We start from the raw sequence: 21,020 nt of genomic DNA on the forward strand, positions 1-21,020 counted from the left end.
ATGAATTAAGTAGCCAAATCCTTTCATTAAAAAAAAATGTTATGCTGCATTCTCTACATAACATGCCATAATCCATCTTGAGCAAAGCCGTAAGTGGAGCTGAGAGTGCGATGAATCCACAGACGCTTCACAAAGTCATCAATGAGGTACCGATGATAACTCAGAAATAGCTGTAAGGCTATCTGTGGTGCTTTACAGCTACCAATATGCTGTCAAAAAACAGATTCTCTTTTTTGTCCTGAGGGTTAAGCGCTTGTTCTAGATATTTAACTGACCCTTTTAGTTCTGCAGTTCTTTCTGTTTCACCCACAGAGAAATTCAATGGTTGACTTTCTTTAGGGTCTAAACGCTGGCCTTAACTGAAGCCATCACATCCTTACGAAATACTGCAGTAACCCTCAAATTCTTTCCTGAGTCATTCCTATACTTAAAGTCAAATCCTGATTTTACAGGCCATTCCTTGGGCTGGCTGATGATACCTAAATGGTTCTTCTGTGGTCTGAGCAGTGTTAGGTGGTCATGATGACAATTTCCATATTTTTTTTAATTAAAGAAACTTGTACAAAGTGTTTTTGCTTTCCTTGCCAAATCTGAGTCATGTACTTTTAATTAAAAGAAGGGAGACACAAGAAAATCTAATTGATTTGGATCACTAGTTAAATCCTGACGGGTTATCAAGGAATTAGGGAAACAGGATAGAGAAAAATTTATGTATTATTGAAGGTCAAGTGATACCTGGCTTAAGCATCATTTCTAGCACTGGTTAAAGTCACTCACCTTAATCAACTACAAAGCAGAGAAAAACTACCGTAGCTCTGAAACACAACGAAATCCAAATATGCAAGTGTATTGTTCCAAACCTGGCATTTACTAAAACAATGTTTCCCATTTGAAACATTTCTTGGGGCGCCTGGGTGGCTCAGTCACTTAAGCATCCGATTTTGGTTCATGAGTTCGAGCCCCACTTCAGGCCCTATGCTGACAGTGCAGAACTTGGAGCCTGCTTTGAGTTCTGTGTCACCCTCTCTCTCTGCCCCTCCCCAGCTCACTCTGTCTCTCTCTCTCTTAAAAATGAACATCAAAAAATAAAAAAATAAAATACCTTTAAAGAAAAAAAAGAGAAAGATTTCTTTTCTATAAATTTTTTTTTTAATTTTTTTTACTATTTTATTTTTTTCTTAAGAGAGAGAGACACACACAGCATGAGCGAGGGAGGGACACAGAATCCGAAGCAGACTCCAGGCTCTAAGCTGTCAGCACAGAGCCCGATGTGGGGCTCGAAATCACGAGCCGTAAGATCATGACCTGAACCAAAGTCAGACACTCAGCCGACTGAGCCACCCAGGTGCCCCTGTAAATGTTTTTTTTCATTTGTAAGGTATCTCTAATGGCACCGTAGTCACATTATTCAAAGAATTATCAAGTTTGACTCATAACAAAGTACAATTAAAATTTATATATATCTTTCCATTGAATTGTGGGGTTTAATAAACTTTTTATATTGGAGTAATTTTAGATTTACAGAAAAGTTGGAAAGATAGTAAAGAGAGCTCCTATATACCCCTCATCTACTTTCCTCTATTATTAACATTTTATATTTTCACAGCACATCACTCAAAACAAGAAATGGACATCGGTACCATACTACTTTCCTAAGGCTGCTATAACAAATTATCACAAACTTGTAGTTTAAAACAACTGACATTTCTTCTCCCACAGTTCTGGAGGCCAGAGAACAAAATCAAGGTATCCGCAGGGCCACACTCCCTCTCAAGACCTTGGTGGGGAGATTCTACTTTTTACCTCTTTCCAGCTTTGGTGGTTGCTGGAACTTCTTGGTCTGTGGCTCCAGTTTCCAATCCCTGCCTCCACGGTCACACGGCCACCTTCTCATCTCTGTACAGCTCTCTGTGCTTTTCTTATAAGAAACTTGCCACTGGATTTAAGCCAGCCAGATAATCCAGAATGATCTTATCTGGAGACCCTTAATTACGTCTGCAAAGATACTTTTTCCAAGTAAGGTAACATCACAAATTCCAGGGATTAGGACATGGACATATCTTTTGATTGGCCTTATTATTTTTTTTTACTTGTATTACTTTATTATTATCCACTAAACTGCAAATGGTTTTTTTTTTTTTTTTTTTTTTTTTTTGATCAATGTCATCTTTCTATTCAAATAACCAACTGAGGGCATTACAATGCATTCAGGTGTCCTGTCTTCCACATTCTATCTTATCTGTGACAGTTCCCTAGCCTTTCCTTAATTTTTCATGACCTGGAGAATCTTGAGGTGTACTGACCACCTATCCCACATAAAACCCTCCAGTGTGGGTTTGCCTGATGTCATTGTCATGAACAGATATGGTGAGAAGATCATAGGGATGAAGTGTTTTTACTGTTACATCTTATCAGGAATAGATGATATCCACATGTTATCACTGCACATGAAAATTTTTACCATTCGTTTAAGGTAGTTTGTGCTAGGTTTTCCCAATCTGGCATTACCGTTTTTTTTTTTCATTCCCTACTCTATAGAGTTGAGTCACTGAGGTCAGCCTGTGGTGGGTGGGGGAGGGATGAGGGGGATTAAAGCTGTGTGTTCTCTAAAGTGAAATAATTACATCTATTATTTGGAGGTCTTCTGTAACTTCTACCTCATTCGTTTATTTGTAATCACTTTTCTATCAGTATAGACACATGGATATTTATCGTATACTTTTGGTTAGTATGATCTAATACTACATTGTCTATTTTGTCACTTAAACTGTTCCAGCTTTGGCAATTGAGAGTTCACTATTTCTGCTTGGCTCCTGTGTCCCTGTGCCCTGTCCTCATCCTTTTAGGTTTTCCTGAGCCCTTCTTTACTCTCTGGTACTACAACATGCCCCTGACTTATCTTGTACCGGTGGCTCACTTTTCCAAGACAAATAAAATATTAAATATTCAAGACTTTGGTTTGGCTCGTCTGGAGTAATGAACGGCACTCCCCCGTTGATACCTCTTGGAACCTTAGTAAGGAAAAATCCTGGCACAGTTTCATAAAGTAGCGATTTTAAGGAACATCCAGGTTAAAGAGTTCTATGAGATAGGAACTCTTCTTATAACTAAGATGTTCATGCCTCAAGCAGATGACAGGGCGGTCACACTGAATTCTAGTGAAAGAGTCAGCAACCTTTAGCTCCAGCATGGCCTCAGCTGAGACTGCCAATTCCCTATTGGTGCAAACTGCGATTGGCTATAGACTGGCAGCTCCCTTCTCACTTGCTTTTAACCTCGGTCAGTGTTTGTAAACATACAGATGATGCTGTCTCATAAAATCACCGATTGAGTAACACGTTGTTTTCATATAACAGTTTTGGATCTTGAGACTTTAGAAAATTTCACAGTTTAGATGTAGGTCACTTATCCCAGAAATGAAGTGAAACAAAGCTGCATATGGAGCCTACTGGTACATATTTAAAATAAACAGCACTGTGCAAAATTCCAGCTTGGGTATTTACTTATATTTTCCCTAGAAAAGGGAAGCAAAGAGAAATTTCTCTGGTTATTGTTGGACTTTCTGTGAGCCAAGCTATATTTACCTAATACTACTTGGTCAGCAACACACTAAAACAGGCTAGGTTTTATACTAGGTTATACATTAAGGTTTTATACTAGGTTATATACTGAGGTACTATATAGCAACAAGGATTACTCCAGGAACAGAAGAGACACACACACACACACACACACACACAGATACAAGTACATATGTATAAAGATATAAGTACACAGAGAGAATATGTTTATTATGTATATATGATATATATGTATGCTTATTTCATCACCAAATAGATGGACAAAGAAACTATTCAATACATCATCTCCACTCTAGGAATCAGGAAGCCTGCAGTATGACAAATGAATTTCTTGGTGCAATCACAGTCATTTACTTACACAGCACAAGAATTCAGGAATGTCTTCTGAATCTTTTTATATTAACAATACATGTACAGAGCATCACAAAGTATGTTATATACCTGAAATGTTCTTTAATGTGAGGCTCATTTCAATGAGAAATTTATCAACAGCTACAGAGTAGTTAAACTTCCTTTAAATGCAAGCTGTGCTTATATACCCAATGTGCTTATGGCCCGATTAAACAGTTTTCCAACATTGAGTCTGGCATATAAAAAAAAATATTCTAAATTCTTAAAATGTCACGTCAAGGAAATTATGTATTAAAGTCAAGGTGGAATATATGTGTGTTACTTCCTCTAAAAGAAGGAATCCTTTCAATAAAATACATTTTAGCAAGATGTGCATTGTAAGATTATAAATGGAGAGATGTGACATGATGTGCTCTTTTATTTTCTGGAATGGAAAAAATTTTAAATAGTGTATTTTGCCTTATTTCCACAAAAGCACTTAGCAACCTTTCGTGTTTTCAACATCGTTTCTTGACAAGACAAGGAGAAGAGTAATCTGTGGGTGGCACTTCGAAACAATAATCAGAGGAGTGTCATAAGAAAGAACATCATGTCAGCTGCTGGAATGTACAACTGTACTTCTCTAAAAGTCAGAATAAATGTCTTCATGATTCCTTATCATACAAAGTGACTTTACTTTTGATACCCAAATGAAATCACTAATTCTAAAGGGTAGGGCCTCACAACTAATGTAACCAGCTTTAAAACAGTAAAAGAAGGAGGACGTTAATCAATTTATTTTGGATTTTTTTGCTGCTTGTCACATTAGTCTTCTTTTATTCTTCAAGACAAATGTGATCTAAAATATCACTGAACACGAATTGTGGATAACTCTGAAGAATTAATCTACTGTATTTTGATGTTTGGTTTTTTAAGTGAAGCTATGAAATTACTATCCCTAAGACTTAATTAATGCTAAAACTGGCATTAATTCTATTTCCTGGAAGCATCAGAATTTTGGTGAATGGAAAAAAAAGGATTTTGGTGAATGCTGGATTCCCTGGATTTCCCAACTATAAAAGCAACAGCGTGTAACTCTGACTCCATTTCTTAAACTTCTGCCATAAACATAGTGTTCACAGTTGGCCTTGTAAATCTTCCTGCTTCCTTTTACTTCTTACATGAGTCTTATATTTAAGTGGGATTCAGGTAGACAACACATAGTTGGGTCTTATTTTTTTTTTTTATCTATTCTGATAATCTGTCTCTTTAATAGTGTATTTAGACCATTAAGATTTAAAGGGATGATTGATACAATTGGATTAATACCTAAGATGTTTGTAAGGATTCTATTCCTTCCTTGCATTTGTGTTTTCTTTCTGTTTACCCTCTTTTTGTGCCTTCTCTCATTTTAACTGAGCATTTTATATGATTCTATTTTATCATCTCTCCAAGCATATCAACTATAATGTTTTTAATTGTTGTGGATGTCTTCAAATTTGTAATGTATCTTTTAATTAAGCCAGTTGCATCTTCAAATAGCACTATACCACTTCAAGTACCTTGTAAAAGAATTTCTAATAGCTCCCTTGTATCCCTTATGACACTGCTACCTTCTATGAACTGAGTCATGTCCTTCCTTCCCACCCTCACCCTGCACAAATTCCTCTGTCGAAGCCCTCACCTCCAATGTGATGGTATTTGGAGACAGGGTCTTTGGGTGTTAATTACATTTAGAAGGAGTCATGAGAGTGTAGGTATGATTTTATAATGGGGAAAAGAAAGCAAAGAAAGAAAAAACAGAGTTCGCTCTATCTCCTTTTCTCCCTCAGCCACATGAGGGCACAGAAAGCAGCCATCTATAATCCAAGAAGAGGACCTTCACCAGGAATCAAATCAGCCAGCACCTTCGTCTTACACTTCCCAGTTTCCAGAACGGGGAGAAATAAATGCCTGTTGTTTAGCCACCCAATAGGCGGTACTTTATTATAGCAGCCAGAGCAGACTAATGCTCTTTCATTTATTTCACGTAACCATATGCTGACACAGGTTGTCATTATTATTACTGTTATTATACTGTGTTATTATTATCATTACTTTAAAGGCTCTACTTTTAGATAGAGTTTTATTATTATTACTTTAAGGACTATATTCTTTTAGATCAATTAACAATATGAAAAGTAAAAGAAGTTTTACCTCCTCTGACTCCTACTCCAATGCTCTTCCTTGCTTTACGTAGATACATGTTCTGGACCTATCATTTTTCTTCTTCCTGAAGAACTACTTATAATGTTTGTTTCAGAGGCATCATTTATATTATTTATGTTATTTATATTAGTCCGTCCATCAATGCCCTCAGTACCTGTGCTTCTTTTAAGACTTTCTCTTTGTTTTCTGCAATATTAATTTGACAACTCTGGGTGTAGATTTGTATTTATATCTATCCTTCTGGTGTTCTCTGAGCTAACCAGATTTGTGATTTGATATCTCCAATTTTGAGAAATTCTCAGCTGTCATTAAATATTTCCTCTACCATGTTCTTTTTTTTTCTCCTTCTGATAATCTAAGTCAATGTATATTGTATCTTTTGTCCCACAATTCTTGAATGTTCCCATTTTTTTGTAATTGTTCTTTTTCTCTCTGCATTTTAGTTTAGACGTTTCTAATGATACATATTCAAGCCCACTAGTGTTTTCCTCAGGTGAACCTGAGCTCACCTACCCATAAGCTCAGAGGCATTCTTCATTTCTTTTACTACATTTTTGATTTCTTAGACTTTCTTTTGATTATTTGATTGCTACTTCTCTGGTATCATTATCCCTCTGTTTTTACCTGCTGACCACCTTTTTATTAGAGCCCTTAACATACTGTTGATAATTATTTTCCATTCAGTGTGCTAATTCCAAAATCTGCATCATTCTGAGTTTCATTCTGATGTTTGCTTTGTCTCTTCATACTGTTTTTTAGTATGTCTTACAATTTTTTGTTGAAAACCAGACATAGATATAGATCTGCATACCCTTTAGTATGAGGATTTATATTAACCTGGCTAGAAGTCGATCTATGTTTACTACTTGCTGTGACCATAGACACCCAAGGCTTCAAATTCCTCTAGAGTTCTTTACGTATGTCTCTAGTTGTCTTTGTGTTTCCTTAAGAATTGCTTCCCCAGATAGTCCGTGTCTTTCATCCCAGCTGTAATCCACTGTTACTATACTAGAGCCCTGTTGGTGTAGTGCTAAGGTTTGGGGGACAGGATTCATCCTAGAATCTCATGATTAAATCTCAGTGTTAACCATCGATGTTCACTTTCATTAATGTCCCTTGGCTCTCCTTCCCTTCCTCAGTTGTGATACAGGATGGTTAGGAGGGGCTGGAGTCCCCAGGCGGGATAATTCCCCGACAGTCTTTGTCCCTGGATACTGGGCCTTTGTTACAGAGAAGGCTGCGGGCATATTTCATAAGAATAACTCTTATCCTACCTGTGCCAGAACCACAAGAGCCTTCTCTCAGCTCTTCACCACGAGATCCTGGTGGGATTCCAAGTTCCATCTAGAGTGTGGAGACTCCCCAGCACTTTCTTACTCGCAAATTAGTCTACATTCATCCTCTAGCAATTTATAAAAATTAGCATTGAAGCATCCCTACAAGTTTATGACTGCTGATGCTTTTAAGCTGATCTTGACTGATTTTTTTATATTCACCTATTTTTCCAGATTTCAGGATAAGGGTTTGCCCTGAGACCTCAGTTCCCCACTGGATCAAAAAAAAAGTCTCTGCTCTTCAGTATGTTCAGCTTCTCAGTGAAAGGACAGAGTGATGACTTCTAAGCTTTTTATACATCAAGAGTAAGGTCTAACAGGAAGTCTCCTGACTTAGCATTAGAACAATTTCACTTAGTTATTTCCTCACTCAGGAAAGTCTCCAGACCATGGCATTCTCTTATTCAGGACCAAGGGAATACAGAACTAATATATTCAAAGAGCCAAGCGTTCTACCTTTAGGCAGTCTTAACTGTAAGCTACTGAATACTGATGATTTGACTGTTCTCTTAAATCTAAAGGGAATTAATCAGTCTTAATAACTGATTCAGCAATTAATAATAGCCATTAATAGAAATCTTGGATACTGGCCTACCAACGTTTAAATTGAATTATACTTTACATTATACTGTGCAATGGGTTTTAAGAAACTTAATGGCTTAGATATATTAGAATGTAAACATAGTATATGTGTGTATGTTCTCCCCTTTAGTGATTTCAAATTAATTCTCCACTATTCTCTACCTTCCTGCATGCCCTTGTAGACGAAATCAAAAGGTTCCTTTGCCTTCTGGATTCTGGTTGGATTCTTGAAGGGACAGCAACTCAGGTGGAGGGAGGGGAGTGAGCTTGAGGCATTAGTTCTCCATCCCTATATGCTCACCTGTGAGTTCTCAGTTCCTCTCCACCATTGCCCTTCCCATGTGAACATCCTCTTTAGGATTTTCAACTGTCCCTGCTTTTTTGCCCATTCACGCCTCTGTTATAAAAGCCCAATTGTTTATGTGCCTGACCTCTAGATCAATTTTCAGCATCTAAGGCAGAAAAAACACACAACCCAGATTTATTGTAATGTGATAATGCCATTCCCACACTTTCTTTTTTTCTTTTAATGTTTTTTTTTTTTTTTAATAATTTACACCCAAATTAGTTAGCATATAGTGCAACAATGATTTCAGGAGTACATTCCTTAATGCCCCTTACCCATTTAGCCCATGCCCCCTCCCATAACCCCTCCAGTAACCCTCAGTTTGTTCTCCATATTTATGAGTCTCTTCTGTTTTGTCCCCCTCCCTGTTTTTATAATATTTTGGCTTCCCTTCCCTTAGGTTCATCTGTTTTGTCTCTTAAAGTCCTTATATGAGTGAAGTCATATGATATTTGTCTCTCTCTGATTGACTAATTTCACTTAGCATAATACCCTCAAGTTCCATCTACCCAGTTGCAAATGGCAAGATTTCATTCTTTTTGATTGCCAAGTAATACTCCATTGTATATATATATACCACATTTTATCTATTCATCCATTGATGGACATTTGGGCTCTTTCCATACTTTGGCTATTTTTGATAATGCTGCTATAAACATGGGGGTGCGTGTGTCCCTTCGAAACAGCACATCCGTATCCTGTGGATAAATGCCTAGTAGTGCAATTGCTGGGTCATAGGGTAGTTCTACTTTTAGTTTTTTGAGGAACCTCCATACTGTTTTCCAGAGTGGCTGCACCAGTTTGCCTTCCTACCAACATTGCAAAAGAGATCCTCTTTCTCCACATCCTCGCCAACATCTGTTGTTGCCTGAGTTGTTAATGTTAGCCATTCTGACAGGTGTGAGTTGGTATCTCATTGTGGTTTTGATTTGTATTTCCCTGACGATGAGTGAAGTTGAGCATTTTTTCATGTGTCAGTTGGCCATCTGGATGTCTTCTTTGGAGAAGTGTCTATTCATGTCTTTTGCCCATTTCTTCACTGGATTATTTGTGTTTTTTTGGTGATGAGTTTGATAAGTTCTTTCTCGATTTTGGATACTAACCCTTGATCTGATAGGTCGTTTGCAAATATCTTCTCCCATTCTGTCAGTTGCCTTTTAGTTTTGCTGATTGTTTCCTTCACTGCGCAGAGGCTTTTTATTTTGATGAGGTCCCAGTAGTTCATTTTTGCTTTTGTTTCCCTTGCCTCCGGAGACGTGTTGAGTAAGAAGTTGCTGCGGCAAAGATCAAAGAGGTTTTTGCCTGCTTTCTCCTCAAGGATTTTGATGGCTTCCTGTCTTACATTGAGGTCTTTCATTCATTTTGAGTTTATTTTTGTGTATGGTGTAAGAAAGTGGTCCAGGTTCATTCTTCTGCATGTCACTGTCCAGTTTTTCCAGCACCACTTGCTGAAGAGACTGTCTTTATTCCATTGGATATGCTTTCCTGCTTTGTCAAAGATTAGTTGGCCACACGTTTGGGGGTCCATTTCTGGGTTCTCTATTCTGTTCCATTGATCTGAGTGTCTGTTCTTGTGCCAGTACCATACTGTTTTGATGATTACAGCTTTGTAGTATAGCTTGAAGTCTGGGATTGTGATGCCTCCTGCTTTGGTTTTCTTTTTCAAGATTGCTTGGGCTATTTGGGGGTCTTTTCTGGTTCCATACAAATTTTAGGATTATTTGTTCTAGCTCTGTGAAGAATGTTGGTGTTATTTTGATAGGGATTGCATTGAATATGTACATTGCTTTGGGTAGTATCCCACGCTTTCTTTTCTTTTTCCTCACTTGTTTTCTGAGCCTACAGCATGTTGGTGTTTCTATAGGAAGAAGGGATAGTGTGCCAGCTGGTCCAAAAGCAACATTTACATGGAAGAGATGACTGCCTAGTTAAAGACTTTACATGTCTTAATCAGGACGAGCAACTCTGCTCTTGTTTCCAGGAAGCAATCCATCCTAATGGTCTTCTGCTTGCTGGAAACTCCCTCCAAAGTCTGGCAGTGTTGATCATTGGACCTACTTTGTGTGTTATTGTGAATTTTGGCTTTGTTTTTTAATCTTAATATTTAACTGGAAAGATAGGAAAGGATGTAAGGCACTATTTTAAGCCCAAAGGCTGAATGCTGAATTAGTAATGGCTGCTAAATAAATCACATTTTACTTTCCCACCTGAGATTCAACACAATATGGCACTAACTTTCTAATCTGTTTGCTATGCTTGAGTTCAACTACCTAGAAATTCCTAAACATTCCCTAACCTCTGACTTTGTTTTCTTACCTTCTATTATAATTCCCTTAGAGCCAACTCTACCTATTCAAGTTTACACTTTATTTAAGGATTATCACAAACAGCAACTCCCCTATATAACATATCCTGCTATCTTCAAGAAGATATTCTCTCTCCTTCTTTTGAAAAATTTTTGTATGTCATTTATTTCTCTAATTGCCTTTTCACAAGACACAAATGATCCTCATTATTTGCTATAGTTACATAGGTTCTACTAAGTCACTGCAAACACTGAATCAGCAACTACTGAACTCCTCAGGAAAATACAGGCTTAATTCCTATAAGTCTTAGGTCACAACGCTGTTGTCAACATTGTTATCGATACATAACCATGTTGTGTATGTGTTTATGTTTGAAAATACCTTACTTAATATATATTTTTAATTCATTAACAAACTCACACCCAACAATACTAAAATGTCATGCCAGAATAAAGATTTTCTGTCACACTGTATTTTTTCCATAAGGCACATCACAGTTTCTTTGGACTTAGGAACTCTAGACAGTGCTTCAGAACTACATTTGAAGGGCACACAGGAGTGGCTCAGTTGGTTTATCTTGATTTTGGCTCAGGTCATGATCCCAGAGTGAGGAGATCCAGCCCCACATTGGGGTCCATGCTAGGATTAAAACTTTCTCTCTCTCTCCCCCTCTGTCCCTCCCCTGCTCACTTTTGCTCAAAAGAAAAGAAAAGAAAAGAACAAAGAAAAGAACAAAGAAAAGAAAAACTACATTTGAGGGACATTTTAAGCAATAAAGTCCTAACAAAAAGCACAAAACGCAACAAAAAAATGATACTATATAGACTGTAAGGACAGTTGTTTAGTATGAGAGTGAAAATGAGAAGGCAGAGTGCCTCCTTATTCAACACCAGCTGAAAACGTGCATATCAGGAAACAAATTTTTCACTACACTGCACAAGTCTCTGAAAGACTGAAAAAGCACCAGGATTATTGATTTTGTTATTACAAATTAATTTTAGTGGTTAGGCAAATTTGAAATACAAAACATGTGAATAATGAGGATAGGAGTGTGTATTAGGTACCTGCTCTGTAGCAGGCACTGGATTGGCATTGGCATTGTGGATATATGAAGGAGGGGCTTCCCCACTTGGAAAGGAAGATAAAAAAAAAAACAAACTCATGCTTCCAGTGTGTTATAAAACATGCAGGAGGAAAGAACATGGTAATATAAGGCCTCCTCGTGAGACTACCTAGCAAAGTATCAAGGTTCAAGAAAATTTCCAGGAAAAGATCCCTGTGAGCTGAGTCCACAGGACAATTACAGCAGAAAACTTTAGAGTCTTTTCCACAGTATCTAATACAGTTCCTGACTTACATTTTAAGTAAAAAATAAGAATAAAATTTGGGGTGCCCAGGTAGCTGAGTCAGTTAAGCATCCAACTCTTGATTTTGGCTCAGGTCTTGATCTCATGGTCATGGGATCGAGCCCCATGTGAGGCTCCACACTGGGCATGGAGCCTGCTTAAAATTCTTTCTCTCTTTTTCTTTCTCTCTCCTTCCCTCCCTAAAAATTAATTAATTAATTAATTAATTAATTAATATAAAACTTTGATTAGCAGGGTCAACTTAGGTTAGAAACATAAAATAGGAGGAAAATAATTTTATATAGCTGAAACTTGAATATACAATGACTTCTAAAATCTTAGACACCCATTGCAGCCACTGTAATTACTGAAGCAGACACACCCCTCTCCTGTTGTACAGACATCACACACCATGACATCACGCTTGACTATATGGGGAAAGGCAGAGCACCGGAAAGCAGCAGCCCAAATCTGAGGAGACTCATATGTCATTCATAAGCGTAGACTGAGAAGGAGTCATGGGGATGTAGAAGGATAATGAGTGGTGGCATCCTAAAACTAAGGCAGAAGTTTCATATTGGAGGGAGTGGTAAGTGTTGGAAATAGTCTAAGTAATATGAAGAATGAAACATACCCACTGGATTTCACAGCTAGAAGATCACCGTTGACCGTGGCAGGATCAATTGCTGTAGAAAATTCTAGGCCAAAGCCAGATTTCAGGGCACTGAAGAACGAAACTAATGTTTGTTTTCTTCTCCAAGTGCAACCACAGTAGCCTTCATCAGCTTCTCCAACACGTCATCTCACTCTGGATGAGGGTCTTAATGTTCTCTCCTTTCGATTTGGTTGATTCTTAGATCTGCTAGTCTCAGATTTTACTTCTTCCGCAAGGTCTTTCCTGAACACCACATGCCACCAACCATGCTGCATCTTCTTGTTACACATTCTCACAGCACCTATTACAGATTTTAGTTCCCTGTCTGAATATTTGAATAACCTCTGCCTCCCCTTGCCGCCCCTAGGTGAACACCAGGACCATGCCTTGTTTTCCTGACATGGGCATTCCTAGCACCTGGTGACATTTCCAGTGTGTGATTTTTACTCAACTAGTAACTATGCCCCATATAAGACTAAAAATTCATCGAATTTATTCATTCCTGTTGTTTCCCTGCAGTGCCTTGCATACGTAGTGCTCAATAAATATGTTCAAGCCATCAAACATTACTTAAGTTGCAAGAAAAAAAAAGGCTAATAGAAAATATCTAAGTTATATAAGCATCTACAGTCTTCCTCCAACACTGTATATTTGCTTTGTTCATTGCTGTAAGCTCATTTGCCTGGAAACATGCCTAGCACAGAGTAAGTAAACAACAGGTTTTGTTGTTGCTGTTGTTGAAATTATAAATAAATGATTGAAAGATAAAATTATGAGTCGTGGTCTATACCTTGAGCTAATAAATCTACAAGGCAAATTTCAAAATAAGAGAAAAAGCAACAGCTTCTATGATGATTCTACAAGGCGAAGAATTCTGCCTCTTATTGTAACCTATACTGTGAGGAAGAAAATAAAGACGTACTTTCAGAAATCAAGGTGGCATATCAATTATCTTCCTAATAAGCTCAAATTCAAAAGGTTATGAATAATAAATGCAAGACTTGTGCATAACCAAGGACACATGAAAGAAAATGAGCATGACCTAAGACATATTAAAGCCACAATAAAGGGAAAATATAAAAACTAAAAAGTAAAGAGAGAAAGATTTTAGGTTAGATATCAACTATAGGAAACATGAAATAAGCAGAGCTTAACATTAGCCACAAAGAAAATACAAATTAAAAGTGCAGTGAGATTACTACACGCTCACACAAATGGCTAAAAGGGTAAGACTAAAAGAGCAGGCACTGGTGAAGACATGAATCTCTATCTTTTTTTATTGCTGCTGGAAATTCAATAGATTATAACCACCTTGGAAAACATTTGGTAGTGTCTTATGAAGTTACACATAAACTTACATTATGATGCAATTCCAGTTCGAGGTATTTATACAAGAGAAACGAAAACTTATGTCTACAAAAAGACTTGTATCTGAATGATCACAGTTTTATTTATTATGGCCAACTACTGGCAACAGTTCAAATATACATCAATAGGTCAGCAGATAAACAAGTTATGGCCTACAATGGAATGCTTCTCAAAAAACAGAAATGTATTACACAGACATTCCACAACATGGACAAGCCTCAAAAATATTGAAGTGAAAGAGGCCAGAATAAAAGATACATCCTATCTGATTCAATTTATATGAAGTTCTAGAACAGACAAAACTAAACTGTAATGATAGAAATTAGATGAGGGGTTGCCGGGGGTGGGTTGTGGTTCATTCTACATTTTAAATTTATAAACTCATTTATCGTTGGGAAGGGACAAAAGGATAGGTTTTGGAATGGTGGAAATGTTCTGCATCTAATATGAAGTAGCAGTTACATGGGTATATACAATGGTCAAAATTACTACGCTACATTTTTTAAATTAGTGGACTAATTTTACTATATGTAGACTGTACCCAAATATATTTTATTCAGAATGTGAAATCATACATTAACATAAAAAAGGAGAAAAAATAGGAATCTTCAACTTCTATTTTGTTTCCATATTTACTGTTATGGGATATTTAGTAGATACTAAAGATTCAAGATCAGATGTGTTAAGAAGATTACCCAGTAGCATCTGGTGCTTCTAAATTCAAGCTTTAAAACAAGAAATGACACCCCATGTTTTTTGATGAAAGTCCTTCACTGCCCAAACCAGAATCCTCTGATAGGTTAAGCTGTGCTATACACTGAATTGTGTGCCTCCCCAAATTCGTATGTGGGAGTACTGACCCCCAATGTCACCATATTTGGAGATGGGTCTTTTCAGAAGTAAAGATCATGAGAGTAGGGTCCTGATCCAAATGGACTGTCCTTCTAAGGAGAGACACCAGACAGCTTGCTCCTTTCCTGCCATGTGAGGGCACACCAAAAAGGCAGTCATCTGTAAGCCAGAAAGAGTACTCACCAGAAACTGACCTTGTTGGGCCTTGATCCTGGAAATCCAGCCTTTGAAACTCTGAGAAAATAAATTTCTGTTGCTTAAGCCACATGGTCTATGGTTTTGTTATGGCCACTCGAGCAGACTAACACACCCTGAAATTGTTTTATCATAGGGTACTAAAAAGCTTCCAGAATCTCTGGCACCACAAGGAAACAAATTTTGGTCATCATTCAGGGATCTGACTGGAACCTCTAACCGGAGCATTCCAGAAGAACTAGGTATCTCCAGCACACTGTTGCAAGAGTCACCTTTCCCCACATGGCCACTGCCTCAGTTTCCTCTTTTCATTCTTCCAAGTATCCTGTGTGGATGTCTGTCCATCAGAGTGTAGGCAGGCCAGCCCACAGAATCGACCCCACCAGCACACCCAGCTCCTTGTTGGTAAGGCCTCTGAGCTGCTTTCAGGGCACTTCAATGAGTTCTTCAAGAAAAGTTGAAGAAAAACTGAAAATATTCTACAGCCAAAAAAGGGGACCAAAGAATCAGAGACCAGACCAGTGAGCTTAATGTTCCTTTGCCTAATTTCGATGAAGCTTATGAAAGGATAATTTTTGAGCCTCTAACAGAAAAAAGTCACAATCACTGAAGGCAACACAATTTTATTATGAGCTAGGTTTCTCTGATTGGTACAACTCGCTGATCTCAGTGTCCCATACTGTAACTTTCACAAGATTAATAAGTTTGAGAAACATTCCTAAAATAATTGATTGATAACACCCTGAAAGGAAATTCCTAGGTACCTGCCACTTGAAACATTTTTTTTAATTTTTTTTAACGTTTATTTATTTTTGAGACAGAGAGAGACAGAGCATGAACGGGGCAGGGGCAGAGAGAGAGGGAGACACAGAATCGGAAGCAGGCTCCAGACTCTGAGCCATCAGCCCAGAGCCCGACGCGGGGCTCGAACTCACGGACCGCGAGATGGTGACCTGAGCTGAAGTCGGACGCTTTAACCGACTGAGCCACCCAGGCGCCCCTCAAAGAGTGATTTAAAAACAAAATCATCCATGATGAACATAGATGCAAAAATCCTCAACAAAATACTAGCAAACCAAATCCAAACCACATTTAAAAAAAGCACTCACCACCATCAAGTGGGATTTATTCCTGGGTTGCAAGGGTGGTTCAATATTCGCAAATCAGTCAACGTAACACATCACATCAATAAAAGAAAGGATAAGAACCATATGATCATTTCAATAGATGCAAAAAAAAAGCATATAAGAAACTACAACATCCATTTTCATGATAAAAACTCTCAACAAAGTCGGTTTAGAAAGGGAACATACCTCAGTGGAATAAAGGCCATCAACAACACAAGACACAACAGGTATTGCCAAGGATGCAAAGGAAAAAGAACACTCACACTATTGGTGGGAACGCAAACTGGTGCAGCCATTGTGGAAAACAGTATGGAGGTTTTCAAAAAGTTAGAAGTAGAACTACCCTACAATCCAGCAATTGCACTAATGGGTATTTATCCAAAAAATACAAAAACACTACTTCAAAGGGATACATGACCCCTTATGTTAATTGCAGCATTATTTGCAAGAGCCAAGATATGGAAGCAGCCCTAGCGTCCACTGATTAATGAATGGATAAAGAAGATGTGGCACATAAACACACACATACAACAGAATATTATTCAGTCATTAAAAAGAATGAAATCTTGCCATCTGCAATGACAAGAATGGAGCTAGAGAGTATTATGCTAAGTGAAATAAATCAGTCAGAGAAAGACAAATATCCTATGATTTCCACTCATATGTGGAATTTAAGAAAGAAAACAAACAAGGGAAAAAAGAGGAGAGAGAGAGAGAGAAAAATCAAGAAATGGACTCTGAACTATAGAGAATAAACTGATGGTCACCAGAGGGAGGTGGGTGGGGGATAGGGGAAATAAGTGATGGGGATTAAAGAGTGCACTTGTCATGATAAGCCGCAGGTGATGTATGTATCTGTTCAATCACTGTACTGTACGCCTGAAGCTAATATAACACTATACATTAACCGGAATTAAAATAAAAACTTACAAAAAGACAATCAAACAAACATGTGGGGGAAGGAGAAAGAATGAAGTAGATTATGAATTGTGTCTGAAATCTTCTAGTGATTAGCCTGTTCCTGGAACTTTTTAACAACAGGAATGATCTGTAAAGTATGTTGTGTATTCTAATCCCTCCATCTGAAACCCCAGAGAAGGCTTAAGCTGAACTAACAACAGTGGAAGGCAGTCTGGTAACCTGTCAACCAGCTTCCAGAGTAGGCACAAGGAAGGATCACCATCCAGTTTACCCTTCTTCCCCACCACAATCCTCATCACGATAAGAGCTGTCATGGTATTTAACCAAAGGGCATACTCCTTTGACATTTGGCGTCTCCTGCAATTAAATCAGCTGGCTATTTTTATTATTTCATTTTACAGCTTTCAGAAAAAACAAACATCTGTGACATGGAATTTTGAAAGAGTCAAAGCAGTAAATCATATGGAAAGGGACAGTAGGCACGAATAATTTACATCTTGGTATTACATATACAAAAACAATTAAAAATTTTTACTAGGGGATGACAGGAAGTGAGAACAGCATTATTCTTCTTTTAGCTTTTGTTTCAAATCTTGAGGTGCTGGTGAACACAATTCCCTTCAATCATCTGTGTAAGAGCACAATCATGCTAGTTCAAAGCTAATAAAGCCCTACAGTCCAGCGTCACTTGTTTACATGATGCATTTTTCTTGGGCTCATTGTGAACATGTTGGTAAGCCTTCCTGCATAACACTGGAGTCTAGACACTGTGAGAAAATGAATCAGAACAAATAGTAATGCTGAATCTTCAACTTCATTTCCAAAATGAAAAACGATCTACCTACACTTTATGTATTTGTATACTCTTGACAAAACACTTTACAAGGTAAATTCGTAAGTAATGATCCCTGTGAAAAGGCTGACAATACCCTTCTTTATAGCCATTTGACTTCTCAGATTTGCAGAGGGAAGAAATGATTGATATTAGCAAGAGAATTTCTAGATTTGACGTGCAGTGTTTGTAAAGAACCCCAATTCACTTTTCTGTATGCTCACAGGACCTTTTCTCACCAACACGTAAGTAAGGGGGAGCTAAGAACTCACCATGAACATCACGTATGTTCTCTGATCAAGTATAAAATAATGGGCCTTCAAATCCTCTTCCCCAGAATGCTGCACGTTTTGATGTAAGATCAGTTCTTACTGGAGCATTCTAAAACTGCCAATTCCCTTGCTGCATTACCTGTTCTTCATATTCTGCCGGGGCCAAATGTGTCAAATGGACAGATTGCTCTGCCAGAGACAGTCAGATTTTGTCAAACCAAGAAAATTAAACCCAGGCCCTGTCATAAAAACACAGCTTATGAGTCTGCCGGATGCACCAGCAAAACTGGGCTCGCTAACAGCTGCGTTCCCTCCTGGCATTTCGACATTGGCCAAATGTTGATTCAAAGCATAACCAAATACGCAATCTCTCGAGCAACCTCTGTTTCAGCTGACATAGCCAAGTGCTTTTGGGTAAGTGGTGTTTGTCAACCCCCAGTCCGAACTTCTGACCATAAAACATGAGATAATGAACAAAAATTAGCTCCAGAAGAAAAGTTTCAGGTGTCTGAACTGGTCTTTTCCTGTTTTTCTAGCCCTTGGGAAAAACAGGAATTCTTTACTTCATCTTTCGTCGTGTTTTAGTATTTTAGGAGAGTCTATATTCTCTAAATTGGCTTGGTTTTCATTTAAGATTAGAATTCTAGTTGGATTATCAATAGTGTGATTCTACCAGTTAATTTATGATGATTGAGAATTCCCTACTGAATAAAATTGTCAAAGATTAGATACATAAGAACACAGTCGGGTATTAAGGGGAGATGTACCGTCTGGAGCACTTCCTTCTGGGGCATTACTGGTCTGCCTTCATCCTGTGTTTTCCGATATGTGCCTGATGTCCTCTGAGGCTTATGGATGAGCTCTGCAAGGATTCTAAAGTTTCTACATAAATCTCCGAGTTCTTCATCTCCTCCACATAAATATTCCAAAGAACAGATGGCTTGAAAATTATTGCATCACAAAGCAAGAGAGACATAGGAATGACCTTTCTTGCTCAATTACTGATCATCATCTGATGCCAGCTAATTTGAAAGTAGCAAAATGGTTGTGTCTATCTTTAGTCATAACTCAATTTACAGACAAATCATACACTGCCAGAAAAGTAACACCTACACGGATACTCCTATGTGTAAGACAAAATTGGGTTTGGTTTTGTTTTTTTAAAGAAAAACTGACCAACTTTTAAAAGTATCATTTTAACCAATTCTACCTGTGTCTACCTTTTGCTTTCAACCAAAAAGTTAATTTGGACTCAATCTTCCAGAGCAATGAAAAAACTGCGTTCATAATTATTCTTTTGTTGATGGTTTTAATGTGCCAACTCCAATCCCTACTCCCAGTGTTACTTATTTATTAAGTAATCAGTTACTAGGACTGATAAAGATTGATTCCTATGGCCTGAAACTATTAATGTATTGCTTGTTATAATTTGCTGGAATTTAGTGTAAACACATATATACAAGTGTCAAATTAAACAGCTATACAATGATTGTAAAATTGGAAATATAAAATTTTAAAAAGCATACTCTTTCAAATATCTCTCAGAGCTCATTCTTCCAAGAATAATTCTCTTTAACTAATTGGCTAGGTGCTTATTTAAGCCATTTCTTTAAATCCCAGGGCAGAGAGGCAACCATCTATGTTTAATTTATTTTCCCATACACAAGTGGATTTGAACTGAAATGTTAAAGTGTAGGATGTCAAATCTATTTTGCGATGATTCACAACATAAATTAAGTGAATACTACAGAACTTTTGGGGCTCAGCTGTTAGTAAGTATAGTGTTTATTCGTATCTGTTTGTTGATTCTTATCTTGTTTCTAATCTTTAAGTAATTTACTCTCTATCCTTTTCATCTTTTTCAGCCTGTCGAAGTAAAACAAAAGATCTATTCTGAAATCTTATCTGTACTGTAGCTAAATCTAACCAGCTACTAAACAGTGCCTCTTTTTCTCTACACTTTGCCTTATAATTCTCTCAAAGCATCTAGGTAACTATTCGTTTGACCTTGAAGGCTTGACTTTTATTTGTTATGAGCCTATGAATTCAAGATCCAAAAAGATGGTCATTACCCCCATAGTACATTCAACAACGTTACAGAAACAGAAGTGGTAAATATAATGCACGGAAAGTTATGGATTATCTGTTGAAGGGGCCCAAACACCAACAGGCAAAGCACTTGAAGGGAGAGGAACCTTGAAGCGGTCATGGATGCAAAGAAAATATGTGAATACGAGTTCTGATCTATGGAAGCCGAAGGAACCAGCAAGGACATAACCTGATTTTATGGCTTAAGCATTTAAGGTATGGAAGATAAAGCAGAACTGTAATTGAAAACACCGCAAAGCACACCTTCCCTGCTAATATCTGGCATCTTAACTTCCTTCCTTTGAAAATACTTTCCGTAACTTAGGATTTGATGTATTTATATGCTATTGTCAACTGGGTAGATTGCCTACTAACTTCTGAGGAAAAGGATCCAACCTATTTTTACTTTTTAATTATTTAGCTGTTAAGGAGGTAACACAGTGGCTTTCATTCTCTGGTATACTTAACAGAGTAAATAAAATATTCACACTAAAAATTCTGTAAATAAATGGAATCCAGTCACTCTAGGCAATATGGGTATTGTTCTGCTGGGGTTTTTAAACATTTAAGTAGCTGAACGTTTTCTTCAACTGGAATCACACACAGGAGTGCAGTATGTAGAACGAATTAAAATGGGGTCAGAGCCCAGAGCACCCCATTCTCCTCTAGGTCTTGGA

This window comes from Panthera leo, chromosome B1, assembly GCF_018350215.1.
Source record: "Panthera leo isolate Ple1 chromosome B1, P.leo_Ple1_pat1.1, whole genome shotgun sequence".
Classification (NCBI taxonomy): Eukaryota; Metazoa; Chordata; class Mammalia; order Carnivora; family Felidae; genus Panthera; species Panthera leo.